Source organism: Branchiostoma lanceolatum, chromosome 7 (assembly GCF_035083965.1).
Source record: "Branchiostoma lanceolatum isolate klBraLanc5 chromosome 7, klBraLanc5.hap2, whole genome shotgun sequence".
Lineage (NCBI taxonomy): Eukaryota > Metazoa > Chordata > Leptocardii > Amphioxiformes > Branchiostomatidae > Branchiostoma > Branchiostoma lanceolatum.
Window position 1 is genome coordinate 7,797,033 of NC_089728.1, and position 20,090 is coordinate 7,817,122.

The following is a 20,090-nucleotide window of genomic DNA, read 5'->3' on the forward strand; positions in this document are numbered from 1 at the left end:
GTTACCCTCCGGTTATCGATACATGTTGCGGGGAGAGAATGCCGTGGACATGCATTTGGCCGGCGCTGTCGGCGCGAGTCTGATCCGCCGACATGGATACCGACTGACAGGGTAGCCACTCATCTCTCCTTGGAGCTTACGTATCTCCTACAGGATAGTCCCGTGTGCACATTTCATCTCGTAATACATGGAGAGACAAACGGAGAAAAACAGGCGTGCTGTGTGGCGTTAGACTTCCGACGGCGCGGTGTCACCGTCTACCTGAGCCCGTAAGTACCAATGTCTGGTTACGGATTCCGTAGAAAAATAACTGTCATCCCGATGTACATTTGTTAGTCTAACGGGATGATAACTGAAAAGTCTAAAGGATTCGAGAGAGTTTGATGATTGTTCAGTTTTAAAAATTGCCCCATAGATTTTTTACCACATTCTACCATCAAGCTCGCCTGGAGTACATGATTCTGTATCTCCAATTCTTACCGATGCATTCCAACTTTTCTTCTGGCAAGATTTCTCTCATCTCGCGCAAAACCGCGAAGTTGTAAAGAAATCTTTTTAGTTTGAGCCATCTAAAGCTTTCTAGACCTGCAGAAGGCTTGTGCGTTGGTGTGATTTGTGTAGACTCCCGCGTGCACAACCCCGACCCGCTGACACTTGTGTAACGACCGTCTGCTCCTCACACCAGCCGTCCCAACTTTATCGACCGACGTTCATGTTGCAGCTATTCCGATGCACCAGTGCCAGACGGTGGCTCCATGTCGCAGCGCTAGGCGGTAGAGCCTAGTGCGCTTTTCTCTGAAAGACACCGTTGGTTTCTGTAAGGACGTAGGTTTTGATAAAGGACTCCCTTATTCAATGTTGCTAAGGCAGGATATCGGATAAGAGAATAAATATTTACGAACACAGCGGCTTGCTGAATTGTTGAATGAATGGGCGCCCGAGATATTTATGGCAAGGAGAACAAACGGAACCGGGGAAATATCTATATTAATATGACAAAGATCTCGCCTACCAGCGACCACTCAATATAAGATTGCCTTCTTCAATCTTAAGATTAAAATGTCAGTAGAGGCATTTTAAGAACATCTTATGACATAAGGTAATAAATAGAAACGCCTACGCAACATTGGACTTGGAGAATCATAACTATCAGACGGTCCTGGGTGGTGGCTGATTGAGGAAACACTTTACCAGCAGGTAATCTTGTCCGCCCAAGCGCCTCTTTACGGGGGGATGCGCGCATCATTCAGATAGATAGTAACATATGGGAGGATCTAGAGTTCTCGAAAGTGTTCCGATGGTCCGTAGATACGAGGACAATAGGAACATTCATTTCAAACCGGATCTAGAAAAGAGTAGAGCCGGGTGGGGGGAGTCTGCCACGTATGTATAGAAAGTGCATATATACGATGTACTGATTCGATCGATGCTCTATTCTTTTAGTCTCTGTTTGATATACTTTGGGGAAAGGATTGGGACGGCGAAATGTGCATAGATTCTCCTGGCGTGTACCTGTTTGCTCGTGATAGGCTAACAGCTAATGAATTATTCTGCCCATGCATTCCTTGAAGTATTTTATGAGACTACCATCATTTGGATGCCCAAGGACATATACAAGTATGACCAAGGACATGTAGATTATCTATCATAAGATGGAGATCACTCTAGGCTTCATCACGCTCTTCATATCACCTATTATGAGTTGGGGTGCGGTCACATTCGTCGTACGAACGTCGCACGATCCCAAACTAGGGGCAATATTGGAATAGTCGTGCATATATCGTACAAAATTGATCTGTATTGTTATCGAAAAAGCAGTATTCGGACCTTGTCGGGATTGGTTTCGTCCAAGGATACTTGAAAATCCTACGACACCGAAATCGACACCAACCTACGACGAATATGAACGTGCCCTTACATGTAGAGCACATATAGTTTTGAAGAATACGCCGTAAAGATTTCCTGTTGAAACCTACGTCAGTTGTTGGAGATAGTGCGTAGACTGGATTGTAGCCAACACGTTAAAGGTCTACGTCCTACCAGACACTGATTTAATACATGCACCCCATCGTACATACTGTGAAAAATGCGGCCCTAAAATTAATGACGTTTAACGAATTGGCGAAGCGTAATGTAAGGTCAAAAAGAGGCATATCGAGGATGAATGAGAACTAATTGATTCGTTTATGGACCACTACATGCGCTGTGGTAAAAGTATAATTGCAATGGTGTGAACTTAAGGGGCCTTGCTTTAGAACAGTATGTAAGGGGCATGCGACCTTCAACACTTGCGGAGAGAATCGGTGCTGTCGTCTTTGAGTATTCAGTGGGAAGTCTCCACGGATTGTCATGGCTTGAATATCTGAACGTATGGACTAAACAAAGGTTCAAACAAACAAAAACCTAAGTCATGTTTCATGTGGTGTGGTCAAATTGCGACTTCTGGGTCGACGTATATTCATCAAAGAATATCTAGCAGGTGAATGTACAACGTAGTGTGTGTATCTATTATGGAGAATCTAAACTGTTCGCCAACTTAAAGAAATAGGACTGACTCACTGGACACATGACCTTATGCGCGTGTGACGTCAGCAATAGGCCAAAGGTTGTTGGAAGTCGATACCGTCCCCGTCTCGGTTGAGAGAAGGTTGGTGCCCCCTGATGTAGATGAACTTCCATGCTACATGTAGTGTGTATCTAGTATTGATGGGGAGATGGTGACATCAGTAGGGTACTGCGGCTACTGTCTATGGAAGTGAGACCTTCTTGTGACCAGCTTGTCAGAAGGTTGAAAAATGGATGATCCTAGATCTCCTCAGCAAAGATTTTGTCTCGTCGTTACGTGCTTGCATTTGTCATTGACAGGATAACGATGTTCACAACATCGGCTCAAATGACCACATCTAGATTATGTATACCAACTATGTCACCATTGGCTGCGCCAGGAACTACCTTGATCTAAATTTATGAAGTATTGATCCCAAGGATCCCTGTACACTTTATACCAGCCAAAGAAGTATACTACCATCTCTTTCTAACATTGTAAATCTACAGCAACACAATGACAATATATCGTGTTCTTCACTACTACGAAGATCCACTTTCATAATCATAAAATTTTCGATATTGTTCAGACTTGTAAGATTGATTGTACTGGGGTGATTTTGGTGATTGATCATACACCAACATGTCTTGTTAGCGTTTACTTTTCCGTTATCCATCTGGTACCTTTACGTATGTTGAATTATGTTTTTTACTCAATGTTGTTGTTTTTTATCTATATTGATGGTTCTGAGGAGAGGGCTTAATAAGCACTGGGACATTTACCCGATTCACAATAAATCATATTTATATGTGAATAAGATGCAATAAATCCCTGTTTTCAGCTACGTTAAACACACCATAAATGCAGTCAACAAAACAGTTGTCCCACAATATAGTTCACGTCATTTGTATGTTCTGTCCGTGCCACCATGCTTTACGACTAGTGGTGGAACGGTCCTTCACACTTCAATCCCTAAGACCTAGGAAAATTAACATTGTGTTCCGGATTTCGGCACCGAAAACATTAGGCTTGGTCGGGAGCGTTTTTGTTCTACTTGTTGTTAGCTTTTAGCCGAAGCGATCCAACAATACAGTGTTTAACAATGTCAAACTGCATCAGGACAGTGGTATTTAAAAAAATCACATTGTAATTATACATATATACATTCAGTAAAGCGTAAAGTTAAGTTCTTACATCAGAGTGTTTTTTTAATAAATGGTCAATCCTTAATCTGTTAACAGACTGTGAGGTACGGGAAGCCTTTAAGTCTGTTTCAAGACTACCTGAAATTCTGTTCTGAATTTTCATCACTCAGATGTCAGATCGAGAACTGTTATGTCCCTTGCCAGCGGTCGACCAAAAAGACTAGGGTCGGCGGGGTTTTCTAGGGTTGGTCGGGTAACCGGAAATATACACATTTTTCCTTAGGCCTTACACCACCCTGAGGCCTGCCTCACCAGAGGAGACCTCCGATTTCCAATTAGTCTCTTTGTGGATGAGAGCTTTCCTAACGGAAATCGTTATTGCGGAAACGTTGGAACCAGAGACATCGACCCTTCTATTGCTGAATACCTCATTCCGGCAGAGATAGCGATCTCCATTTTCAGAAGACAACAATCACTCTGTTAGAGATTAGGAACAAGGAAGTGCCGTCAAAGTACCCCGACTGTTTTATAATTTAGCTTTATCGTCTGTGCAATCACATCAGCACTTAGCTAGTGGCCTGGAAAAATCATCACAGCTTTGGCAAAAGGCCATTATATGTATATTACTCGAAGCTTCATATGGGATGATGCTGGTCATGGCTAGATCCCTTGCGCGGCACCGACCTTCAAACACTGCGTAGTGGTAGTCTTTGTGATACTGAGAATGGCCTCCCACTGTTCATGGACCAACTTATCCGTATCATATGAAGGTAATGGTAGAAGCTTTCACACTTTTAAATGTTTTCCCTGTCTTTTTTGCGATGTAAGTCTGACCCAATGTTATTACATTGTTATCACCTGTAGTTTCAAATGGACGATACACGTTTAGATAGTACTGATAGCCTTTCCATGGTACACAAGGCCACAGTAAGTACATTTTATGGAAGACGTCCACGCGCGAACTGATTTTCTCCTTAAAAAAAACCCCACAAAAACACAAGAAATATCGTTTCTCTTTGGCGATGTTCAACATGACAGGAAATACCTAATAAAGTGGGAAAATATGTCGTGCTGTAGCCTTAGGTGTAGTTGTAGAAATGACACTAGTGAGGCAGCAATTATGGTAGTTGTGAATGAAACTAGTTCGAGAGTTGTAGAAGCGACACTACTGTGGTAGCCTTGAATGTAGTTGCCAACTTGGAAAGTGATACTAGGCTACAACACCAGTGCCACTTCCTGTACTTCTTGGATACAGGAATGAAATACTTGTTGGCTGTGATACCATTCCTTTCTACAGCGTTTAATGTCACTATATTGATAATTTGCCCATCTTTTGTATGCTCTCGTATTACATTTGAAGTCTGCAGGAAACGTCACCCACACAATCTAATTGCTATGGCCTAACAAGAGTACACGTAACACCCGAGCTCAGAGAAACAGATCTGAAGGTAGATTTACAGCAGTATTATCAGAACCAAGGACAGGTATGTTTACATGACTTATGTAAGGATTTCGACTCTGTCATTGTTACTGAGCAACATCGTTCCTCTTGCAGATGATAGGCTTGAAAGTCATAATTGATATTGATGTCTTCATAGGTAAAACCGAAGGTCATTCGTTGACTGACTTATTGGCAAATCTTAATGACATGACGATGCTCTGACATGACGAGACGGTTCTAATGATTATATGTTATGTAAATTGATTGCACGACTGTGTGTCAATGAGACGATCAAGCAATATATTGATGTAATGTTGAAATTTAGGGATGTCCCTGCAGCCAACTGGTAGCAGCATCATAGTTGAGCTCCAGGTTCCAATTAGCTGGCAACAGGGAGACCCCGGGTCAAATCCTGGGACAGGACATTTCGATTGAGACTGCACCCGTCATTCGGAAGGGACGTAAAATGGGGGCCCGTGTTCAGAGAGGAGCCTCGAGTTAAAGGGAAAGGTCTAGCAACACCTCCCTGTGAAAATAAACCTAGCTACTGAATCAGTAAAGACACTGACATATGTGCCACTAGGCACTTCAATGTGAACAATAACAACAAATGTTGAAATTATCAATGTACTTTATCTTTGCAGGTTGTGAAATATGTACGTTGTGTTCCATTCCATTGCACTTAACTTCACTGTTTCGTTACATCAACTGAGAAAATGTGTAATACATAATTATGGCGGGACGCACGCAAATGAATGTATAGGACATTTGTACGGTTATTTAGCATTTGGGCAACAAACTCCCAACAGTGCCATTCGAGAAATATCAATTTGTCGCAGATTGTTCCCAGGGGAAAAAATGGGCGTTACGAGGAAAGTCACCCTGAGAATTTCACCAACATCCGCTTCATGCCGCTGTAACATTTGCATAGTGTTCTTTGCAGTATTGGAGGAACTCTGATTAGACGTGGGACCGCGATGTGCATAGGGCTGTTAACGTTATTGTTATTGTCGATGAACAATTGCCGGGTTAGTGCTCTGTTTGTGGAGGAATAATGAAGCGTTGATTGAAAAGTGGCAGTGGGCCACACCTCATTATCAGCGACACTCCCTGGATGGTTCTGTCTATGTGTGTGTAATTTTTAATTTCCTTCAATATATAAGTTCAATGCTAATGTGTTGAATTACTTTAACGTTACGCCTATTTCTTCACTCGACTCAGGTGAAAATGAGTACCTAGCTAGTCATGCGTTTTCACTCAATGTAATTCTTTTATATTCGCATTTATGTTTTTGAGGATATGACTTACTATGATAAGCATTTTGTTCTTTTCCCCATCCTTGATAGATACATGTGAATAGAATAGAATAAAATAGAATAGAATAAGACAAAAACTTTTCTTTAAGTTGGCTGGCTGGAGTCACTGGAAAAAATAAGGACAGGGAGAAATACCTTTTGCTTCTTTTCAAAAATAAGTCATTTCCGTCACGTCGTTCAACTTGAGACGCGAAAGCCTGAAAAGTGGTAGTTCGTCTAAGGTGAAGCCTTGCCCGTGTGAGAGCCTATTAATATCCATCCATCAAGTTCAGATACCCGGAGAAGTTCACATGGCGATGGGAGGATCACCACTTCCTGCCTCGCCGCAGGACGGGAATGAATAAATGGCTACTTTCAGTGTTCCGGATATACAGCTGATGTATGTCCTTCCTTAGGGCCGATCTGATAACAGTTTTCAATTTCATCCGTTAACCCAAGAGCGGCGACTCCTCCCGCGAGTCTGCAGGGAGATAAGGCTTTGATGCACGACCCTTGGACCACAGTGTGCAGATTAGCCATTTACATACTGTATGTACATTTGGAGATCTCTGTGTCAGCCTCCGATCGATAAGATACGTGGGGGACATTAGGACACGATGTGCTTCGGAAGTACGGTACAAGAACTTCCACTTGATAAGTTACGCAGTCATGTTGAACAGAGATGCTGATGATAGTAGCAGGGAAGATAAAGTACTGTGTGCCAATATACGTTTATGGTTTCAATAATAAGTGTGGTTAAGATGTAGTGATATACTTTAAGGAGAGCTACACTTGGATACGGTACCGAGCCATGGTGAGCCATTTTACTGACCATGAATGTGGAAAGAACACATTATATAGAAAGATATGCACTCGGCTTCAATAGGCGTGGTGAATGTACTGATATTCTTCAACCAGACAAAACATCCTCTGCAGTATGCTGTCGGCACATAAAACAGATAAGGGGCTCCATACATGTAGATATGGAAAGGTTCTCTTGAAGGAGAGTCAACTAAAAACAAATCGACTCGCCGGAATTTTCGACTACATCGTTCAGGCATATCAAGCTGTCTGACACAATCGCTCTGGACACGTGACTTTATTCACAACTGACGTCAGCAATAGGTCAAAGGTTGTTGGAAGTCGATACCGCCCCCCTCCCTTTGAGAAAAAGTTGGCGCGGCCTGAGGTAGATAGTCTCTTTTGCTCCTCTCGCAAAGTAATAACATTCGTTATTCAGCGGAACATATTCCGTGGCAAGGATGAGTATGTGATGAAGTCAATATCATAGCTGCAGGGATTTTTTAATTCAAGTTTACTTGAAATATGATGTTGAGGCAATGGTACCAACAGGCAATGCAAAGGAAAACGTGATAATACTTTAGTGCCTGTGTTATTCCTGCTCAAAACCACACTGCTTAAGCTTACAATGGAGCAGAATAGCGCTTTCTCAGTGAAAGAATCCTCGCTTACAATTCGCAATGGTGAAAGACCAACCAAAGTCAGAGCCACATGTGTATGTATGCGTTATGAATAAAGAGTTTCCTCGGCTTACAGTGTGTCTGTAGGATAAGATCATGAGTCGAGGCACGCCCTGTCTATGCGAGTAATCCTAAACATTAATCATCTTTCAAGGCTGCAGCTAACAGCCCTTCATAGCGAAACGTGAAACGACAAGGGAAAAGTAGCATTGGCTTCAGCATCAACAGTATGAACATGATGAATATTTTAGATGCATTTAATTTCTCGGTGGTTTTATTTTAGCCTCTACCTGCAGGCCCCGCGGATGGCTGGAAATACAGTAGAAATTGGCCAAATAGAGTGAATAGTATAATAAGGGAGTCTACTACGAAGGTAGGGACCATCTGCCATCCACGGTCCCGACAAGCTCTAGAGGTCGAAAACTGTAACTTCTATAGCGGACTAATTTTTCTGGCATGTTATCTGTCTATTTGGCTAATTTCTACGATTTTTCCAGCAACCTGTAGAGCCTGGTAGAGGCTAGTTTTATTTCGCAGATTGATGGAAAATGATTTTTTTGTTAGATCACTTAAGCCGACATCCAGAGGAAAGAAGGACGTACCTACCGACCCTAATATTTTTCAGGACCGCCGTTATCGGAAACAGAACATTAACTTTTCTATCCCTTACCTGTCGCGGTCGTGGCGTGAAAGCACGGCCGGAAACTCCGGCGTTCCAGGAACGCGTCACATAGATCGCAGTCGCACGCCCCATTCTGCTCAGCCTTTAAACCACCCTGCGCTCCGAGGAACGGAACAGATGATTCGGCTTGAGCAAATGGACTGGAAGACGCGGTGGCACATCAGTCTCTGTCGGCGGTGCTTATAAAGGGGAAAGCTACCATCGTTCACGGAGTGTGGAGCTTCTGTTCGTGTACAGGCAGTCCTGTCTTCAAGTTTATTCATCAAGCCTTATAATTGGACGTAGGATTGACACAACAGGTGACTATCGACTTTCCAGGATGTCAACTCAGAGACAAGACTGTAAGGTTGTTTTTTGTGTTAACGTCCTCAAGTCGTGTCTCTCCTTAAATATGGAACCTCCGGCTTTACGTCCAATCCGAGAGGACGTCCCTAACCGAAGCTATGTACTCATTTTCTCCTGAGTCGAGCGAGGGAATAGGTGTAAAGTGCCTTTCCCGAGACCACGACGTTACTCTGGTTTTATAATTGCACAGTTCAAGGTGCTCTGAAACACTGTAAAAAGAAACATATTCGAGAGAAAACGCCTTTAAAACTGAGATTAAGATTTATCCTTCCCACCAATATATGTCTAGGTCGACATGAAAAGGTGATAAAACGAAATGGGCATGGATTACCGGGGCAAGGAGATTTCCGTGACTTCAGGTCAATATTGCCCTGCCTGAGTCTTACAGATTCCCACCGAGCTCCTGCGGGAAATCTCCCGGACCGGACGCGATGGTGTGCAAAATAACTCTGGAACCCGTCCAGATACGTTCTTCTGAATGTAGACTTTCTTTGAATGTTAATAGAAACGCAGTCACGGAAATCTTATAAGAGATGTTTAAACAACCGGTATCAACCGACAAGACAAGAAACACTCTTGCAGGTCCAAAAAAGCTGCTAGGAGACCCAAACCTACTCCAGTTTTCCTGACATCAAAAGCTGTATGCCACCAAAAAATCAAGACCACAGTATATCCAAACCGGGAGTTACGCTGCAGTAACAAGATCACACGCCAGGAGGCCCAAAATCGACAATGACCTTTGTCTTCCTAACCATAAGCCAACCACCAGCCAACCACCTGCCAACCCATTCTAGACCTCCCGTCTACAGCAGAATGTTTTTGAAATTGCAAAATATTCGACACCAGCCGACCACATCTGACCAAGCTCCCGAACCACTCCCAACCATGGAGTGACCGAGGCTTTAGTCACTACCTATACTTTGTTGTCATCTTATCTAAGATTTCACTGGTTCACAGCATCCAGCCTCTTTTCCGGGTTAGATGTCAGTTGCCATATGCATGTCCATAAAGCCCAAGGATGGAAAATTTATAGTCTTGAGAAAGTTTACGAGAAGGTTTCATGCATGTCAATCCGTTAACGAAGCAACAGACACTTTCCTCGGTAACGCTCCAGAGTAGGGCGTGACGCCGGCACAGACGGATGAGGTAATATCCCTGCGCGTTGGTGGGGGTCACACACCTTTCCAAAGCTAAATTACCGAGATAAGATAGGTTGCGGGGGCTGCCGGCACAAACCTGGCACTTCACGAGTCCTCACGTACTTCGACTGACCAGATGGCCATCGATCTGGACTCTGGGGTCAAGTCAGAAATAAGAGGGTTGCGAAGTGCGAGGAGAAAGTTAATTTTGTGCTTGATGTAACGTACACTGTGCGGGCTGGTTGTGGGGCGTTTGGCTATAGAACGAAACATGTTGTAGACACAGGAGGGTGCAAGGGAAGAAAAACGGAGGTATTATAATCGGTTGGAGTGTTTGTTTCTATGTTTGTTTCTTTGTCATGGTGACCGTGTGTGTCTAGGATTGGAATTAAGGCATGTTGACCACAGGGCACAAGGATACAAACCTCAGTAATCTCTAACTTTGTCTGAACGCCTCACATGCCCTTATCCACAATAACATTAAGACAAAAAAGAAAAACACACCGTGTCCCCCAAATAGTACCCACTATATTACTCCACAGCCCATATCTACAAAGGAACAGCTTTAGTGTACTTTATATCAACATGGATGCAAAAATCCCAGAGTCATTTATGGATATGATAAGGAAAAAAATTATTTTCATCCGTTGAACAATAACTTATACCAGTGTAAAAATATATTTACGATTTCGGCGATTTTTTTGGGCCATGGGACAGTATCTCAGAGTCAGTTGAAACACTGTAAAAATACTATGCTTCATAGAGAAAGATGACGAATCAGCCAATTGTTAGATATCGTTAGACTGCCCTTTTACATTGTGACTGATTACCTTCAACTAGTGTGGAGGAAGTTACCAATTATCTGCAATTGTATATCGAGGATTGTACGTCTTATGTATCAATTTTACATTCTACTGCGGACTTGGCTACTAACAGTGGTCACATCTTGAAAAAAGAGCAAAATCAATCACGCTCGTTGTCTGATACATCATAATCTTAGGCGTCGAATGGCCGAGTGGCCAGACTAGAGGACACGAGATCGAGAGGTCACAGGTTCGATTCCTGACATTCCCAGCTAGTTGTTGTGTCATTGGGAAAGGCACTTAACACGGCTGTCTTCACTCCAACCAGATGTAAAAATGGGCACCTGACTTTGGTTGGGGAGGAAAAAGGTGGTGGAACGAGTGGGTTCGGCTCTGTCTTCCAATACCGTGCCCAAATTGCAAGACACCGTAGATAACAACCCACTACCCCTACAGCCTCCAAAAAAGCTGTGGGAGTACCTTTACCTTTACCTTTTACCTTTGCAACGTCTAGAGTGATATTTAGATGTCAAGAAAACCCATTTTCCCTAAAGCGTCAGCGTCATTTCCAATTCCAACAAACGTAATAGGTTAGTCCCCACTAGTACAAGCCTCTTCAGTACATAATAGCGGGTGAAAGCGTACTCGAGCATTTAACAGTTTCACTAGCTCTCCGTCTGTCAAGCCGGATATATATAACAGCCTACTATTGACCACCCCTTGACCAAAGAATTGCCAAGAGTTTTGACAAAGTGTTTTATCAGACGTGGTCAGGGCTCTATACACATAACGACCCTTGCAATACGCAAAGTGTCATATTTGTATATATCAAAAAGCAAAAGTCGACACACGTTAGTGGATTGTGGTTCAGCACTAGGCCGGGGGACCGGTACATGGCACCGGTATGAACCCGGTATTTGTTTAGGACCGATTAGAGAATAAACAGTTTGGGACTTACAGGTCCAGTGCTTGGAACACGATAAAACGATAATTGCTAGCAGCCTCTCCCTGTAAAACATACCCTGGTACAGGAACAGCAAGAAAACTTGCTGACCTATGTGCCACTAGGCACTGCAAGGTGAACAACAACCCGCCCGTGTTCAGCACCAAGGACGTGAACATGGCAGAAACACTCGTGTTGTATCTTTGAACTGTGGTGAACTTTTCTTCTCAATTTGAATTCTTTAAACGACCATACGCTGGTTCTGAACCTCACCAGCGGCAGGATATGAAACTTTATATCTCTACTTCATGTGCTGGGGGCTAACACTGTGCATTATGTAGGGGTGTCGTGGGGAATAAAGTCTACTTTACGGTTTAACGGCTGAATACACAAAGGTGAAATACGACCAGAATGGAAAGAGGGCATGATCCAGTGCCTTAGAGTAAGGACGTCAAAGAATAAATAATCAATGTTGTATAATGCATTTGTGATAGCATTTTTGTATGAAACGCTGGCTTGGCTCGAATGAAAACTGAAATATACTGGTAATACGAAATACAAACGACGTCACTCAAGCAACTGGATAGATTTTGTTTACGGCCAGACTTTCCATATAGCATCCACCATTTTTCGTCAGTGACTCAGGAAGATACCGTTTACAAAATCTATCTTTGCTCTAGTAACTTTCGTATTTTGTATCTTATCACCTGGATGTCTAACCTTCATTGATGTAAATTGGTATAATACATACTGTTCCGTGATAGACTGCACTCAACCTGCAGATATCTACAACTCCGCAAACCCTGTACTGAGTAGCATTCTTTTCAAATCATAGATACTCTAACCGTATTTTGACATCAGCATGCAAGTTCTTTTGAGTTGAATGAATTAAGGAGAATTAAAGCTGTTCACCAACCGGGCAACCCAAAATATTTTGAATGCCGAACACGGTTACTTTGTGAGAGGAGTAAAGGAGACTATCTACATCAGGGCGCACCAACTTTCTCTCAATCGGGACGGGGGCGATGTCGACTTCCAACAACCTTTAATTGCTGACGTCACACGTGTATAAAGTCACGTGTCTAGAGCGATTGGGTCCAACTGCTGGAGACGTCTTAGCGATTCAGTCGAAAATTCCAGTGAGTCGAATTTTGGAGTTGGCAAACAGTTTACATTCTCCGTGATACGTATATATCATTGATCCAGAATGTTAACACATCGTTATGCCGTCATAGATTTCCCTCACAGGGAACCCCACAAGGCCCGGGAGTAATAAAGTCAGTCAAGCGGCTCCCCGGATCGGTAAATGCCTCTCAAATTGCCAATATGTCCGCCTTGATGTGTTTTTTTCCCTTCCTCAAATCGAGCCCGGGGTGACCTCTTTATCCCCTGGATCCGCAGCAAGCGGTTATGACCACTGGAGATTCTCACCTCGTCATAAAACATGTGCAATTTTCGCCCGGAATATGACACGACTTCCCAGCATTTCATCAGGGAATGAAGTCTTCGGTCAATTTCGGTACCTCAAGCAATCTTCAACGGCAATATCACATCGGAAAATGAGGTGAAGCCAGGTCGGTAGGGACGGTATGTTGTGACTCAAGGGCTAGAAGCGAATCCGCCGGGTTAAAGGAACTATCACGTATCTAGCTAGTGGCACAAAAAAGTACAGCGACGTACGTAAAGTGTTCTACAACTGTACATACAAGCAAACAAGTGGATACATATTAATAAGCCGACGAACAAGTATAATTGAATAAATGAACACGTTGAGTTCAACGTATCGTTGGCACTACTGGTTTTTGTACCCATTTGTACACAGTAAGGGATATATATATATTCTCTTATAATGTGATTGAATCTATCTATAGGATGGAATGTATTAGATTCTTTTGAGCAGGCGGAAAAAGGTGAAAAGCTCTGAGCGTTTATCTTCATATCGTGATAAAGTTACGTTCATCTTCAATCTCATCTGGACAGAATGGAATGCAGCGAACAGACATGATCATCTTCAAAATCCACCGTTAAAACTGGGGTGTCATGAATATTTCAAACACCATTGCAACTAGCATGACCAGAAAAGTAAGACAGCGAGCTAGCAGAGTAGGTAAATATCAAAAGCGTCGAAGTAAAGCCCACATGATCGAGCAGTACGAACATCAAAAGGAATACATACAGAATTACCGACCAAGTAATTGCCGGCTTCCCATAAGGTCCGCTGGGTCCAATTTACAGGAATGAGGCATGTGTTCAACACGTCCAGGCATAGGGCCACGCTGACTTCATTATATGGATGACATCCACGTGCACGCGCGCATCAAGTTTCGTCCGTTTCCAAAAAAGATGCGACCATGCTGTAAATCGTACAAAGAAGCGACAAAATGAGCAAAAACATGCCGTAAATTTCAAAAAGTATCGGAAAATGGATACTGATATCTTATAATGCCTCGTTTCTTGTATATAGTAAAATTTACTGATTTTATCGTAAACTTATATGTACTCCTGGCACAAAATGTCTTTCTAGCCCCGAGTGAGGTTTTCCAAAGTCTTAAAAGAAAATGTGAAATAACGAATAAAGAATTTACTGTATGGTATACCATGTTCTGTCAGTTGAATTATTTCTAAAGCCTTCCTGACCACTTAGATTTCATGATGAAGGCAACGTTTATTTGAATTCTCGCATACATTTTGCAGTGCCCAGAGAATGTCATCCGTAAAACCAAATCAGTATGGCCTAAAAGAGACGTGGCGGTGAAATAACTAGAGGAAATCAATGTCAAAACTAATCTTTGCGCAAAGCAATGGCAAACCTAGAACCCCCCTTAGCTACCCGTGTTTGGCGACCTCACACAGCCCCCTGTATTAACAGAACGAGCGGTCTGTTCTGACTAAAGCCCGTGCACACGAAGCTATTCTCCAGCGCGCGTCAAATAAGGGTCACGAGAGTAATCCGGATTTTCTGCCGGGGATGTAAAGCTTTATTGATTCAAAAACTTCAAACAGAGGCCCAGTAAATGCCATTCAGCCGTCTTACAGCCGTGTTTGGGGACGGCTCCGAGAACCCATCTATCAGAGGATTGAAAGTTAGACATGTAAGGTCCTTTGGATTAAGGTATCAGTTAACTTTCGGAAGCAATGTCTTACTGGCAAATTAGGGTTTTGCGAAGGATTTCCAGCTGAGATCAACCAAAACAAAATGGTGGAAAATAAGAAAAGTCTAGCACTAGCTGTATGGCCAGACGTTTGAAAATGTGTTCAAACTATTGCATTCTCTGTTCCATAATCAAAAAGACATCACCAACTTTGCGGAGATGAAAAGTGCTAGAGGGATGTAATATGCTCTCAAGTACGCTTCTTTCATTCATACTGCCAGATATGTAGGCAGTAATGTGCATTTTTACAGTAGCGTGCGGAGTACAGTGGTTAGTGGCCTCTGGTTCAAAAGTCGTGAGTTCGAATCCCGGTTGCTATTGCTCACCCGACAGTAATGCTACTGAAGAAGGTTGCAGTCCTTAGGACGTGATGCTAAGCCGTGATCCACTGTTCACTGTACGTGTCGAGAGAGCTAGGGAAATTTCCCTGATACAATGGACCTTTTCATCTTAAGGTATAGCGTATGTCGTCTCTGTCACGACCAGTAGAATAGTTTATTGAGTTTAACTGGTTCCAGATCACTTTTAGATTTTAATAAGTAAAGCTCCGTTTTGTCAACAAATAGTGTCAACAAGTAGTTTGCCACTGTCCTTACAGGGCGATCATGGTCATCTGTTCTATTCTTATTTCTTCCTTCAGGCTGTGCCAGAAGAGTTGTCAATCTTGACATCCTATATATACACACTTGACTTCTATACTGTCCAACTTTCTAGGACACTGACATATCACTGAAAGGGAGCCAGTACGCAATATCAACTGTACAGTCGCTGGCTAGCTGATGGAGATAACGTCCTGCTTCCACATGTATGGAGCGGAAACTGCTCATCTCTGTCAGAAGTAACATAGACGTATAGCATCTGATTGTTTGCTTCATGTGGAGATACGGTCCAGCTGTGATAAGCTGTCGTGGGACAAGTTTAGAAAAACAAATTTGGAATGAATTTGTGCTCAGTTGTTACATGCATGTGAAGGTATTGTTATCAGTTTATGTGTTTGTTTCTTTGTTGGCTTGGTTTGTATCCGCAATCATGTGCACAAGGAAGTGGTGCAAGATGAAATTAGGTTATGGCAAAGTCACTCTAGTGTCTAGTATTGGTGACATTTGTATCCACCTCGCGACAACGACCTAATAATTTTGCCCCCTTCCCCACCTACAACACAGAACGTAGGCGCGATACAAAGTCTCCCATTTTATCCGCATCCTAACGCACGCACGCGTGGTTCTCTTTAAGTTCGCGAGTACCAAATGAGCGTGTGGCTGAGTCTGTATGAAAGCTATCACTAACCATTCTTATCAGCACAACTCCACAGAGCGAAGCTGCGCCGGCTAAAAGGGCAGATTCGCATTTACGGTTTTACCCAAAGTGGTAGTTTCTCAGGCCATTTCCTACTGTGAAGAAAGGATTCCGGCATTCTATGATGGCTTGCATGTGAATGAGTGACTATGGCCAGCATGAAAGCAATGACTAACTCGGGCCTCTCAGAGACATGGAACATTGCCCAGCGTATTCTGAACGCAATAAATATTTATGGCAATACAGAACTACTTTCCATCGTTTACGTGCACGCTTCGTCAGTTTGAGGCCGTATGTGTACCAAACCGTTGATTTTTTTCTCGTAAAAGAGGGTACAGCCCCTTAAAAAAACATTACTCCACACTGCAGTTAGAAGGCATTGTCGCTAGGCTTGATGACATAGCGATCGCCGTAAATTCCTTTTAATCGGATTAGCCACTTTCAAGAAGAAAAAAACGATCATTAGAGTTGATCGTAAGCTATAGCATCATCAGGAGTAAACTGGTGGTGAGTTTAACCATCTGATTTACGGCGGGACGGCTATCGGTCCTCGCCTCGGGACAACGTCGCTCCATCACCGAGACGGCCGTCCCTTATCTCTCGGTATCAGCGATGGAGCCAGAATACCACGCTATACGTTATCCTGAGTACAGGAACAGCCTGTCTGGTGTAACATTCTATACACGAGTGAGACAGGGCGTTAGGGTCACGGAATATTACCGATATATTCCTGACGGACGAAGAGATTATCACCTGCTTGGAGGCTCTGGACTTTTTTTATTGCCGCTGTTTTGAAGAGATATAGGGATAGCTCGGAGATGATGACATCTAAGTGTAGCTATAGAGGAAATGGGAAGGGTAATGGACCCGTTTAAGGACATGGGAAGATGCAGGGATACTTAGGGTACACAGGGCGCGGTTCCAATGTTGACCACTGACCTAGATGTTGGACAGGTTTCAACTTCTAGTGTGGACATTTTGGGTCATCTATCTATACGAGTGTCACACCTGCGCCACAGTGAACGCCAAGAATACGGATTTTTACCTTCGCCAAGACGTTTTCGTGTGTGTGTGTGTGCGTGTGTGCGTGTGTGTGTGTGTGTACGTGTGTGTGTGTGTGTGTGTATGTGTGTGTGTGTGCGTGTGTGTGTGTGTGTGTGTGTGTGTGTGTGTGTGTGTGTGTGTGGCCTTGTATGGTACTGTAGGAAGACTCCCGGGTATATCGTGCTTTGTTCATGCTTTGGTCGTGATTTCTTAATGGTAGATAGCTCCTACACTCGTGAGGAAGTGGCGTAGGTCGCCTAGTAGCGTTTTCTGAACTGCAGGGGCCTATTTTCTACATTCTAGGGTTTTCTACGCCCTAACTTCCTTTAACAACCCTTATGCTTCTACTGTGTTGAATAGATAGCTTCCTTCGCTGAACTCACACAACAGTATATATAGTCATTTCTAGAAAATTCTGAATGTCTTTCTGCTCAAACAGTCGTAAGAAATATCTGATAACGTTATCAACAGTTGGCTTCAATTGAACATCCACATGTAAGTCCTGGAACAGTGTGCTACTGGAAAGGGTTGCAGTTCTTAGGGCGGGACGTTAAGCCGTGGTCTACTGTTCATTGCGCTTGTCGAAAAGAGCTTGTGGAATTTCCCTGGTATATACATGTACTGGTTGTCTTCTCTCTCACGACCAGTGGAATTTTAGCTTTTAGCTGTGAGCTAAACTAGTTCGAGATCACTTTCACTTTTGTGTGTCTAGCGAATTGATCCGTACCATCACGTATTGTGCAATATCGTTACCCCTTTACGAGAACGGTTCACCCCCATCTTCACAACCATTCTTTTTTTGAGATAACCTATTCTCAGATGTCACGTCGTTTATTCTACCACTATTGAAGACTCGCAGACCTGGCCTTATTTGGCGTTGTCCTGAATTCGACAGCGTGGATGAATTTGAGAAAGGTTTATCAGTTAGAACCGTTCAAGAGAACCTTGATAGCTTTTTAAGGTTCAAACAGCTGTATCTGCACTGGATAGGGATACATACTATGCGTATCGTCCTATTCGAGGAGCATTAAGCTTAATCCCTGGCCATTTTGTTCGCCCTTGGACTGCTATAGCGCGTAAACACTGACATTTAAGGAAAGCTATAGATTACTGTAAAGAATGGCTGTAAGGAAAGGATGTCGGTTGGATAGTGAAATTCTCGAATGCTATTTTAGCAGCAGAAAGGACATCATGACTTTGTATCACTCTTTTTGGTGTCATGCTGAAACGATACTGCTTGCAGTATAGAAAACATTTCAATACCACACCCTGCTCGAAAATTCTGAATTGAAAAATATTATGAAACTAAAAAGCATTCTCTGTAAGACTAAGCCTTTATTTTCCCCCATTTTCTTCATATCTAAAGTCTGAGAATACTGAGTTGTACTGTGTCCTATCTCGCCACAGATACCGACTGCCTGACACTCTCCGATAGGTGGGACGTCTGAAGGAAACCTGCGCGCGCAGCCCGGTTTCGTCACGCAGCAGGGAGTTGGACAAAAGTGCGGATTTGTCGTCTGACAAGACCAGGCGAGGGGCACAACGGACCGCGAGGAGTTCAGCCAACACGGGGGGATTATAAACATTCTACTGTCACGGGGCCGGACGCCATAAGAAGGTAAGGAGTGTTTCTTTTCCTATACCTGTTTCTATGGGCGATGTCTTTATAGTGCTAGTTGATGAATCACCTACTCGATGAGAGTGACTACGAAGCGACGCCGGCGTGTTCCCCGGCCTTTAGAAATGGGCCCGACTATTGCTTTATATATGATATGATATGATATGATATGCCAGGTTAGTTATGTTGACCTTATGTATCATAACGCAAACAGAAGAAATCGGACATAGATTTCTTATCTTGTAAGCCGATGGTAATGTTTTTGGTGTGTCTGCCTGTGTGTCTGTCTATCTGTCCGCCTGTCTGTCTGTGTGTATTTCTGTCTGTGTGTCAGTGTCTATCTGTCTGGCTCGCAAACTTTGGTCAATAAACATCAATATGGTATTGAATACATAACCTTCTTGGCGAAGGTAGAAACTACACGGTCAGACAATCCACATAGGCGCCTAATCTCCAAGAAGATCTCCACGGTGACAAAATCGTACAAGCTAGCCAGAGAAGCTCCAGTCAGCCAGAGGAGTTGCCAGGCACCCGGGTTGCAATAAAAAAACTCCTTCTGCCAGTTGGATACGGTCTTTGCAACCGTTGGGTTTGCTTGGAGACTAATAGACGCCTAAGGCAGGGATTTCAGTGCGATAACGTTTTATTAAAATCTGTCACCGCTAATGAAACGTACATTTTTGAAATAGCCGCCGTTGATAAGACACCCACTTACCCACAGCCCTGCAAATGGACGACTTTTCATTAACCTTCCGCCATCTTGAATGTAGAGGTCAAAAGGCATTTGCCATTTGTGAGAGCATGCCATCCACAAACTGAATTATCAGTTAGAATATGTTATGAATCTTTGAATAAAGATATGTTATCAATCGTTGGATAAAATTTGTGAATAAAAGGTATATATAGCAACAGCTAAGCTGTATCTTAAAAACTTAAAAAAATTAACTTTTTGTGTTTCTCAGGAGTAGAGGTCATAGTTCAATAAGTTTCGTTTACTCAAATGATATCGGTGAATACCGCAACATACATTTGAATTATTCTCTAAGTACGTGGTACTTCGTTTGCAATAACTCATTGACGAAAAAGAGTCTCTGTATATTTCAATGCTAGTAAAAACGCACATATGTTGAAATTTCACGGCAGTGTAAAATGCTCTCTCTA

General features: G+C 43.0%; 1 protein-coding gene across 1 annotated transcript in view; it reads left to right on the plus strand.

The window, feature by feature from the left end:
* The window catches only part of LOC136438350 (neuropilin and tolloid-like protein 2), a 77,895-nt gene continuing 57,805 nt past the window's right edge, over nt 1-20,090 (plus strand). Inside the window, exons 1-2 of the mRNA XM_066433116.1 lie at nt 1-269; nt 18,719-18,929. The gene's annotated coding sequence lies outside the window, so the exon portion shown is untranslated. The remainder of the gene's footprint in view (nt 270-18,718; nt 18,930-20,090) is intronic.